This window comes from Takifugu flavidus, unplaced genomic scaffold (genome assembly GCF_003711565.1).
Source record: "Takifugu flavidus isolate HTHZ2018 unplaced genomic scaffold, ASM371156v2 ctg610, whole genome shotgun sequence".
Taxonomy (NCBI): domain Eukaryota; kingdom Metazoa; phylum Chordata; class Actinopteri; order Tetraodontiformes; family Tetraodontidae; genus Takifugu; species Takifugu flavidus.
In genome coordinates, this window is record NW_026622222.1 from 1 (window position 1) to 11108 (window position 11108).

The 11108-nt window shown below is 46.1% G+C and overlaps 1 long non-coding RNA gene, 4 other non-coding genes and 2 pseudogenes across 6 annotated transcripts; 6 read left to right on the plus strand and 1 right to left on the minus strand.

Moving 5' to 3' along the window:
- Positions 1-211: 211 nt before the first annotated feature.
- LOC130520953 (uncharacterized) lies at positions 212-11033 on the minus strand. Of its 2 annotated transcripts, XR_008949126.1 has the most exons (4): positions 10604-11033; positions 9454-9637; positions 2726-2909; positions 212-273 (listed from the first exon to the last, which is right to left on the minus strand). It is a non-coding gene; the product is annotated as an uncharacterized LOC130520953 (long non-coding RNA). The 2 variants fall into 2 exon arrangements; XR_008949125.1 differs by lacking the exon at positions 212-273 and having other exon boundaries at positions 2636-2909; positions 10604-11027.
- LOC130520957 (U2 spliceosomal RNA) lies at positions 1969-2143 on the plus strand (annotated as a pseudogene).
- Positions 2785-2902, plus strand: LOC130520958 (U5 spliceosomal RNA). Its single transcript, XR_008949129.1, has one exon. It is a non-coding gene; the product is annotated as a U5 spliceosomal RNA (small nuclear RNA).
- On the plus strand, positions 8705-8884 carry LOC130520956 (U2 spliceosomal RNA; annotated as a pseudogene).
- On the plus strand, positions 9513-9630 carry LOC130520959 (U5 spliceosomal RNA). Its single transcript, XR_008949130.1, has one exon. It is a non-coding gene; the product is annotated as a U5 spliceosomal RNA (small nuclear RNA).
- LOC130520954 (U2 spliceosomal RNA) lies at positions 9846-10036 on the plus strand. The gene has a single exon (XR_008949127.1). It is a non-coding gene; the product is annotated as a U2 spliceosomal RNA (small nuclear RNA).
- Positions 10663-10780, plus strand: LOC130520955 (U5 spliceosomal RNA). The gene has a single exon (XR_008949128.1). It is a non-coding gene; the product is annotated as a U5 spliceosomal RNA (small nuclear RNA).
- Positions 11034-11108: the final 75 nt, after the last annotated feature.

Here is an 11108-nt window from a genome sequence, read left to right on the forward strand (position 1 = left end):
CATCTGACAAAAGCAGTGGACATTAACTGCGGTGTCCGTCAGGGGTGTCCGTTATCGGCCACTCGGCCCTCCTACGTTATCTGCATTGAACCACTGGCACAGATCTTGAGAAGGGACAAACGAATCAATGGGGTGCAAGTGCCGGGGAGCGGAGGACTGGAAACGAGATGTATTTTATATATGGACGACGTGAATGTTTTATGCACTGACCTTTTATCTGTCAACAGGACGCTGGACTTGACTGACTGGTTCGGACGGGCCTCTGGGTCAAAACTAAACAAAGAAAAGACACAAGCCCAGCTTTACGGACCATGGACAGCGACAGACATGACAGGACTCCCCCTGACCGTGACACAGACTGACCAAAAAATACTTGGTGTTAAATTTGATCGGGAGGGGGGAGGGAAAACAAATTGGCCGGACATGGTAGGGAAAGTCAGACAAAAACTAGGATTCTGGGGACTTAGAGGACTGACTATGGAAGGGAAGGTTTTAATCACCAAAGCAGTGATTTTACCTTTGCTTTTACTGATCAGTTGTGTTTTTTTCCCTCCCAGAAGTGTGATTTTAGAACTGAGAGAGCCATCTTTTACTTCCTGTGGGGGTCCAAAATGGAAAAACTGAAGAGAGCAATCATGAAAAAAAGAAAAGAAAAAGGAGGAAAAGACGTCCCGGACCTGCACCTGTTCTTAGGGGCCAGGTTCACAGCTACACATGTGGGCATAGTCACAGCCCCATCCAAAAACCAAAGACAGCGGCAATGGCACGCTTTTGGATGGGGACGTACCTCAGAAAACTAAAAATTGAACCAGTAACCTCTCGGTGCCCGTGTCTTTTAACCTACCGACGGCATATAGTTTTATCCAGAGGTTTTTAGTGCATTTTAATTTGGAAAATGAGGAGTTGCATATTTTAACTAACCACCGCTCTTTTGATTTCTGTTGTGCAGGAGCGCGAGCCAGTGAGTCCAGTGCGCGGCCTCGCATTAGGTGAGCCCTCAACTGTTTGGCGCAATGTGAACCACCCTGCTCTCCCAAACAGACTCCGGGACCTGTCGTGGATGGTGGCTCATGAGATCCTCCCGGTCAGGTCCGTCATGCACTCCGAGGCATGGCGGCACACGCAACCTGCCCCCGCCTGGTTGTGGCGCGCCTGAGTCGGTGAGGCATCTCCTCTGGGAGTGCAGTGCTGCCAAAGACCAGTGGGCAATGGCCGGCTCCTTGAAATTCCCGTACTTGCCAGCAAGGGAGGTCCTTACAGCACAGCTGGTGCTGTATGGGGTGAGCCCAACTGTAATACCACCGAAGGACTTTGCCAAGCAGTGGCTCACCCTAGCCGCCATAAAAGACGCCACATGGACCTCCAGAAACTTGCTGGTAAGGAAGCACATGCAGATCCCCCCCGTGGCGGTGATCCGGATGGCTGCAGCAATGGTTCAAGTGGCCGGAACTGCGGGCGGCAGGCCTAGGACACCGCCACAAAGAAGAATCGCCTCTGTGCCCATTCGGACGAAGGAGCCGGAGCTCCACAGCAAAGGTCAAGGCAGCAGCGGCCTGGCTCTCCGGGTGCGGTAGGCGGGAAGGAGCAGCAGGGCGAGGATCTCCGCTGACCACCAACAGTATCCCGAGAGATCAAATGTTTGGAGGAGCAGGCTGAGTGAGGCTTGGTAGGGACTCACCACGCTCCTGCACAAAGATGGATATGTTTTGAACTGATGCACTCCCTTGTATGGACCTTTTTAAGAAGCTTTCAAAGGACACATGAACACTAAATGTAACACCTTTAACCAATGGAAATGGCTATTTTATCGACAAGACTGTTTTAGAAAAAATTATTCTGAATGTATATATATTTTTCTTAAAAATGGTTTTATAGTCTCACAATTTGGATATTTTATTGGTACATATTTGAGGGGTATATGTGAACCTTTTACTCAAAGCCGGAAAATGTAAAGATGATTGAGTGCCAATAAACTAAGAAAAAGAAAAAATCTGTTCTTATCAGTTTAATATCTGATATGTCCTCTATCAGGGGACTATATATTAAATGCATTTTTGCAGACAGGAGCTGAAACAGGAGCTTGCTCCATGCACTCCACGCATTGGCCCAGTATTGCAGTCTAGCTGGGAGTGGTGCGCTTTCTCTACACTTTGTGGACAATCAACAGTAAGTGTGTGTCTCTCTCTCTCTCTCTGCAATGTTGTCACTTTTCAGAGCGCATTGCAAGGCCAGGGCCGCTCTGCCTCCCCGCCCCTTTTGCCAGGTGCACTTTCACTTCAAAAGCCATGGGTGTCAAGCACGACCTCTACAGGCAGTCCTGTGTCATCTCCAAATTGAAGCAAGACATGTCTAAGCAATTTAGAATTCAAAAGCTGCATGGAAATAAACTACTTCCAGTGTAAGGGCACTTCAGTTGTTTACCAGAGTTTTGGCAGTGGGGTGAAGGCTCTTTTGTGCCCGCCGTGCTTTTTCTCCACAGGGATTGGGGAAAAGCGAGTAATATACCATCCAAGTGACTTCAGAGCAGAAAAAAACACAAGATTGCAGTCCGAGGTCTATTATTAATTACCACATTTCTATTCCAGATTTCAGGAAGAAGTCACCACAATCTGTCACCAATGTCATTGAACTCTGGTCAAAGGATGAGTTGAAGGACAAATGTTGTTATTCACCAAACAAAGTCTAAATTCTTAGAACAATTGTAGAGTAAAAGAGGAAGTCTCACCATCACACAATTGCCCGGGGCGACCGTGGGCACAGCTCCACTCAGCCTGCAAGGGCCACTTGCATGTGGTTCTCTGCAAAGCGTACAGGTCTTTCGCCTTTTACTAAAGACTTCCGTGCAGAGGAGCAGCGCTTTGTCAGTTGCATTTTTTGGCAGGCTCTGCCACTGGTAAAGCCTTGTACACCTGTGAAAAGATATGCGATTCAAACTTGCACACGTTTGGAATTTGCCCCAGAAGTGCAAAAACGTTTGTTCCCATGTAGCAGTTTTAACCTCACCACTTGGGAGGAGGTGCAAATTGGTATTGCGTTGTTAGTGAGGCTTTATGGCCTCACCATCAACTGTTCAGCCTGTGGTAATGCCAATGTACTTTGAGCAAGCAGTCAAAGACCATCGCTTCTCGGCCTTTTGGCTAAGACAGTGATCACTCCCTGCGTGCGGGATTGCTTCCCTTGTGGATCCTATCCTTAGCAATTTGGGAGACATTTGTACTTTGTACTTTGCATATTTGCACTAGTTCTTGCTTATTTGCACATTGTTTATATTGTACTTTTACTGAGTGTTTTTCTCAACCGTCTTATTTGTATTTATCTTTTAAGTAGCACGTTTCCTTTTAACTTACTTTTCAAATTATCTTTTCTTTTACAAGCTTTTATCCTCGCTTGTGGTGCCTCCAGCCATGTCGGCTAATTATGCGGCCTGCGGAGGCACCACAGTGTCAGGTTTTATTTTAAAGATGAGCAAGTTAAAATATCACGTTTAGACTTCTCACGTAAGTTTGTCCAGAACCTTTTGAACTTTCAGCCCGACGATATAAATTGTATTTTGACTCTGCCGGCAAACAAAGGATATGACGTAAGTTTTTGCTCTGCAGCTCTGCTCCGTGAGTTTTGGACCCGTTTTGAAAATGTTAAAAGCCAATTTTCGGCATTTGCTGTTGAAAAACTGACTGACAATGCCCATAAAACGGTTATTGTCAGAATGTTTAATGAAACAGTGAATGCAGAAGACATCTGTATCTGGTTGGCTAGATTCTGCACTGTTAAAGGCCAGGCAACCAAGGTAAGAGACGAGGATGGCATCTGGAACTGTGCTTGGAGGGTCCCCATTCAACAATGGGAGGACCCCCAAGGCTTCCAGGGCCTGAGACACTTGCCGCAAATGATTGTTCTGGGTAATAACAGAGGCTATATCCACTACCAGGGTCAACCAAAACTCTGCCGCAAATGCGGCGAGCAGGGGCATCTGGCAGAGGCTTGTCCAGTTATTGTGTGTGGGAAATGCAGAGCAGTTGGACATTCCTTTGAGGAGTGTACCACTGGAAGGAAATGTAACCTTTGTGGAGCAACAGACCATCTTTTCCGAGACTGTCCTTTGTCTTTCGCCAACAAACTGAAAGCTAGGAAAAAACAGGAGGAAAAGGGGCCAACAGAAAATGAGGTGCGAACTGTTTTGGAGGGAAATTCAAATCTCCCTCCAAAACCTGTGATAGGAGGAGAGGAGTCCAGTGAGGTTGGGCAGAGGGAGGGGCCTGGACCCCACCCGTTTGAAGCTGACATGGAGTTGGGGAGGAGCCATCAGGCAGACAGTGGGGTTCGGCCCGCCTCTACCGATGATGACTCCACTAGGAGTCTCCATATTGTGGAGGAGGAGCAGAGCTCCACTTCCCTCCCAGATGCCCAACCTAGTTCAAAAAGAACAGCATCTGAACTGTCCAACTCTGGGGCTGAATCAGCCTCAGAGAAGAGGGGGAGAGCTGAATCTGAACATCACAGTCCCCCTGTGGATCAGGACAGTGGCTCCTCTTCCAGTTCATCTAATGAATGTTCCTTTCTAAATGTCGCACTACAGTCAACTCCACTCAGAAAGCGCGCAGACTTTGCTTTCAGGAGGACAGATTCTCAAAGCTTACCCCCTGGATGTAGGGGGATCTTTCGATGAGAACCTGTTACAGCACAAGCAACAAGGCAATATAAATGTGCTTGTTACTTATTCTTAAGATACCTGCTTCTTTTAAAATGTTGTACTTGTCATTTTAAACATACTCATGACTCTCAACATTTCCACTATCAATGTGAGAAGTGTGAGGTCAAGAGTTAGAGCCCAAAGTGTTTTATCCTTTTTAAGTTCCTTTAAGTCTGATGTGTTTTTATTACAGGAATGTGGCTTACCATTTTTAAACCACTACCGCCAGTGGGAGGAGATGTGGCCACAGACATCCCTTTGGAGTGGATCAAATGAAAACAGAAATGATGGAGTGGCCATTTTAATCAAAAACCCCCAGGTTCTGGTAAAAGGTAGCACTGTGGTGAAAAATGGTCGGGCACTTTTAACACATTTGACTTTTATGGGACAGGATTTTAAAATCTTAAATATTTATGGCTTTAATGAAAAAAATGACAGGTATGACCTTTTAGAAGACTTGCAGTCCCACATGCTAGGTAGGGTACCTTTAGTAGTAGGGGGAGATTTTAACTGTATTTTAAGTAGGAAAGATAGGAGAAGAACAGGGGAAGATTTTAAAGTAGACAAAACATCAGTTTTACTACAGGGCATATGCAGGGATTTTAAACTTCAAGACTGTTTTAAAACCATGCATCCCAGGGAGGAGGGCTTCACCTGGTTCAGTGGTGATGGCACCAGAGCCTCCCGCATAGATTATGTTTTTACACGGGACTGCCCAGCAACTGATGCTAGACTAACACCTGTCTTCTTCTCCGATCACCTCATGCTCTCCTGCACCCTTTCACTGCCTTCAGGTGTGACTTCAGGAAGTGGTCTGTGGAAACTCAACTGCTCCCTCTTGGAAGATAGGGAGTTAGTTAGACAGTACAGGGAGCAGTACAAAGAGTGGCAGACCCTTCAGGACTTCTACGACACACGAGCACACTGGTGGGAAATGGTGAAGGGAAGGACCCGGACCTTCTTTAGGCAGGCAGGTAAGGAAAAAAAGAATAGGGAAACCAGACGCATGATGGGACTGCAGAAGCGACTACAGCGCTATTTTAACCTTAACCAGCAAGGTATCGATTTTAATGAAGAAATTAAACAAGTAAAAAAAGAGATGTCGGTTTTATCAGAAATTCAAAGCAAAGGTGTCATTTTAAGAAGCAAGGAACGGGAAATTGAGGAGGGGGAAAAGTGCACAAGGTATTTCTTCAAGAAAATCATAAACAAAGGGGGGACCATTACAAAATTGATTAAAGAAAATGGGTGCACAACCGAAACTATAGATGAAATTAAAGAGACAATTGAAAGCTTTTACGGAAAATTGTATAAAGAAAAACCCGTTGAAATTGACACTATGAATGAAATTTTAAAATTCCTAAATAAAACGGTGAACAACAGCGTGCTTTTATCCCAGGATTTTACCCTTTTAGAGTTAAATAATTCTCTATGTAGTTTTAAAACTGGGAAGTCCCCTGGACAAGATGGACTTCCTGTAGAATTTTATTTGACTTTTTGGGACCTTTTAGCACCTGACTTGATCACTGTTTTTATGGAATTTGAAGGACTCGACCGACTTCCTGACAGTTTTAGAGTAGGGATAGTGACTCTCCTTCACAAACAGAAAGACAAGACAGAACTAAAGAACTGGAGACCTATCACTCTTTTAAACGTTGACTGTAAACTTTTTAGCAAACTTTTAGCAACACGTATGTCCACGTTTTTAGAAGAGGTGATTGACCCGGATCAAGCCTGTGCCATTCCGGGGAGGAAGATCACCGACAGCCTCGTACTGATCCGAGACACCATCTGTTATGCGAGAGACAGAAACATGAGGCTAGTAGTTTTAAACTTAGATTTTGAGAAAGCCTTTGATCGGGTCTCGCACCAGTACCTTTTCCAGGTACTGCAAAAAATGGGGTTCCCAGAAAGATTTGTAGCTTGGGTGGGTCTGCTGTACCGGGACATCACCAGCAGAATTTTGTTTAATGGGCATCTGACAAAAGCAGTGGACATTAACTGCGGTGTCCGTCAGGGGTGTCCGTTATCGGCCCTCCTCTACGTTATCTGCATTGAACCACTGGCACAGATCTTGAGAAGGGACAAACGAATCAATGGGGTGCAAGTGCCGGGGAGCGGAGGACTGGAAACGAGATGTATTTTATATATGGACGACGTGAATGTTTTATGCACTGACCTTTTATCTGTCAACAGGACGCTGGACTTGACTGACTGGTTCGGACGGGCCTCTGGGTCAAAACTAAACAAAGAAAAGACACAAGCCCAGTTTTACGGACCATGGACAGCGACAGACATGACAGGACTCCCCCTGACCGTGACACAGACTGACCAAAAAATACTTGGTGTTAAATTTGATCGGGAGGGGGGAGGGAAAACAAATTGGCCGGACATGGTAGGGAAAGTCAGACAAAAACTAGGATTCTGGGGACTTAGAGGACTGACTATGGAAGGGAAGGTTTTAATCACCAAAGCAGTGATTTTACCTTTGCTTTTACTGATCAGTTGTGTTTTTTTCCCTCCCAGAAGGGTGATTTTAGAACTGGAGAGAGCCATCTTCTACTTCCTGTGGGGGTCCAAAATGGAAAAACTGAAGAGAGCAATCATGAAAAAAACAAAAGAAAAAGGAGGAAAAGACGTCCCGGACCTGCACCTGTTCTTAGGGGCCAGGTTCACAGCTACACATGTGGGCATAGTCACAGCCCCATCCAAAAACCCAAAGACAGCGGCAATGGCACGCTTTTGGATGGGGACGTACCTCAGAAAACTAAAAATTGAACCAGTAAACCTCTCGGTGCCCGTGTCTTTTAACCTACCGACGGCATATAGTTTTATCCAGAGGTTTTTAGTGCATTTTAATTTGGAAAATGAGGAGTTGCATATTTTAACTAACCACCGCTCTTTGATTTCTGTTGTGCAGGAGCGCGAGCCAGTGAGTCCAGTGCGCGGCCTCGCATTAGGTGAGCCCTCAACTGTTTGGCGCAATGTGAACCACCCTGCTCTCCCAAACAGACTCCGGGACCTGTCGTGGATGGTGGCTCATGAGATCCTCCCGGTCAGGTCCGTCATGCACTCCCGAGGCATGGCGGCACACGCAACCTGCCCCCGGCCTGGTTGTGGCGCGCCTGAGTCGGTGAGGCATCTCCTCTGGGAGTGCAGTGCTGCCAAAGACCAGTGGGCAATGGCCGGCTCCTTGAAATTCCCGTACTTGCCAGCAAGGGAGGTCCTTACAGCACAACTGGTGCTGTATGGGGTGAGCCCAACTGTAATACCACCGAAGGACTTTGCCAAGCAGTGGCTCACCCTAGCCGCCATAAAAGACGCCACGTGGACCTCCAGAAACTTGCTGGTAAGGAAGCACATGCAGATCCCCCCCGTGGCGGTGATCCGGATGGCTGCAGCAATGGTTCAAGTGGCCGGAACTGCGGGCGGCAGGCCTAGGACACCGCCACAAAGAAGAATCGCCTCTGTGCCCATTCGGACGAAGGAGCCGGAGCTCCACAGCAAAGGTCAAGGCAGCAGCGGCCTGGCTCTCCGGGTGCGGTAGGCGGGAAGGAGCAGCAGGGCGAGGATCTCCGCTGACCACCAACAGTATCCCGAGAGATCAAATGTTTGGAGGAGCAGGCTGAGTGAGGCTTGGTAGGGACTCACCACGCTCCTGCACAAAGATGGATATGTTTTGAACTGATGCACTCCCTTGTATGGACCTTTTTAAGAAGCTTTCAAAGGACACATGAACACTAAATGTAACACCTTTAACCAATGGAAATGGCTATTTTATCGACAAGACTGTTTTAGAAAAAATTATTCTGAATGTATATATATTTTTCTTAAAAATGGTTTTATAGTCCTCACAATTTGGATATTTTATTGGTACATATTTGAGGTGTATATGTGAACCTTTTACTCAAAGTTTGAAAATGTCTCAACTATTTAATATTTTATTGGCATATTTGAGGTGTATATGTGAACCTTTTACTCAAAGCCGGAAAATGTAAAGATGATTGAGCGCCAATAAACTAAGAAAAAGAAAAAAGAAAATCTGTTCTTATCAGTTTAATATCTGATATGTCCTCTATCAGGGGACTATATATTAAATGCATTTTTGCAGACAGGAGCTGAAACAGGAGCTTGCTCCATTCACTCCACGCATTGGCCCAGTATTGCAGTCTAGCTGGGAGTGGTGCGCCTTCTCTATACTTTGTGGACAATCAACAGTAAGTCTCTCTCTCTCTGCAATGTTGTCACTTTTCAGAGCGCATTGCAAGGCCAGGGCCGCTCTGCCTCCCCGCCCCTTTTGCCAGGTGCACTTTCACTTCAAAAGCCATGGGTGTCAAGCCTGACCTCTACAGGCAGTCCTGTGTCATCTCCAAATTGAAGCAAGACATGTATGAGCAATTTAGAATTCAGAAGCTGCATGGAAATAAACTACTTCCAGTGTAAGGGCACTTCAGTTGTTTACCAGAGTTTTGGCAGTGGGGTGAAGGCTCTTTTGTGCCCCGTGCTTTTTCTCCACAGGGATTGGGGAAAAGCGAGTAATATACCATCCAAGTGACTTCAGAGCAGTAAAAAACACAAGATTGCAGTCCGAGGTCTATTATTAATTACCACATTTCTATTCCAGATTTTCAGAAGAAAGTCACCATGATCTGAACAATGTCATTGTTCTCTGGTCAAAGGATGAGTTGAAGGACAAATGTTGTTATTCACCAAACAAAGTCTAAATTCTTAGAACAATTGTAGAGTAAAAGAGGAAGTCTCACCATCACACAATTGCCCGGGGCGACCGTGGGCACAGCTCCACTCAGCCTGCAAGGGCCACTTGCATGTGGTTCTCTGCAAAGCGTACAGGTCTTTCGCCTTTTACTAAAGACTTCCGTGCAGAGGAGCAGCGCTTTGTCAGTTGCATTTTTTGGCAGGCTCTGCCACTGGTAAAGCCTTGTACACCTGTGAAAAGATATGCGATTCAAACTTGCACACGTTTGGAATTTGCCCCAGAAGTGCAAAAACGTTTGTTCCCATGTAGCAGTTTTAACCTCACCACTTGGGAGGAGGTGCAAATTGGTATTGCGTTGTTAGTGAGGCTTTATGGCCTCACCATCAACTGTTCAGCCTGTGGTAATGCCAATGTACTTTGAGCAAGCAGTCAAAGACCATCGCTTCTCGGCCTTTTGGCTAAGATCAAGTGTAGTATCTGTTCTTATCAGTTTAATATCTGATATGTCCTCTATCAGGGGACTATATATTAAATGCATTTTTGCAGACAGGAGCTGAAACAGGAGCTTGCTCCATTCACTCCACGCATTGGCCCAGTATTGCAGTCTAGCTGGGAGTGGTGCGCCTTCTCTATACTTTGTGGACAATCAACAGTAAGTCTCTCTCTCTCTGCAATGTTGTCACTTTTCAGAGCGCATTGCAAGGGCAGGGCCGCTCTGCCCCCGCCCCTTTTGCCAGGTGCACTTTCACTTCAAAAGCCATGGGTGTCAAGCACGACCTCTACAGGCAGTCCTGTGTCATCTCCAAATTGAAGCAAGACATGTATGAGCAATTTAGAATTCAGAAGCTGCATGGAAATAAACTACTTCCAGTGTAAGGGCACTTCAGTTGTTTACCAGAGTTTTGGCAGTGGGGTGAAGGCTCTTTTGTGCCCCGTGCTTTTTCTCCACAGGGATTGGGGAAAAGCGAGTAATATACCATCCAAGTGACTTCAGAGCAGTAAAAAACACAAGATTGCAGTCCGAGGTCTATTATTAATTACCACATTTCTATTCCAGATTTTCAGAAGAAAGTCACCATGATCTGAACAATGTCATTGTTCTCTGGTCAAAGGATGAGTTGAAGGACAAATGTTGTTATTCACCAAACAAAGTCTAAATTCTTAGAACAATTGTAGAGTAAAAGAGGAAGTCTCACCATCACACAATTGCCCGGGGCGACCGTGGGCACAGCTCCACTCAGCCTGCAAGGGCCACTTGCATGTGGTTCTCTGCAAAGCGTACAGGTCTTTCGCCTTTTACTAAAGACTTCCGTGCAGAGGAGCAGCGCTTTGTCAGTTGCATTTTTTGGCAGGCTCTGCCACTGGTAAAGCCTTGTACACCTGTGAAAAGATATGCGATTCAAACTTGCACACGTTTGGAATTTGCCCCAGAAGTGCAAAAACGTTTGTTCCCATGTAGCAGTTTTAACCTCACCACTTGGGAGGAGGTGCAAATTGGTATTGCGTTGTTAGTGAGGCTTTATGGCCTCACCATCAACTGTTCAGCCTGTGGTAATGCCAATGTACTTTGAGCAAGCAGTCAAAGACCATCGCTTCTCGGCCTTTTGGCTAAGACAGTGATCACTCCCTGCGTGCGGGATTGCTTCCCTTGTGGATCCTATCCTTAGCAATTTGGGAGACATTTGTACTTTGTACTTTGCA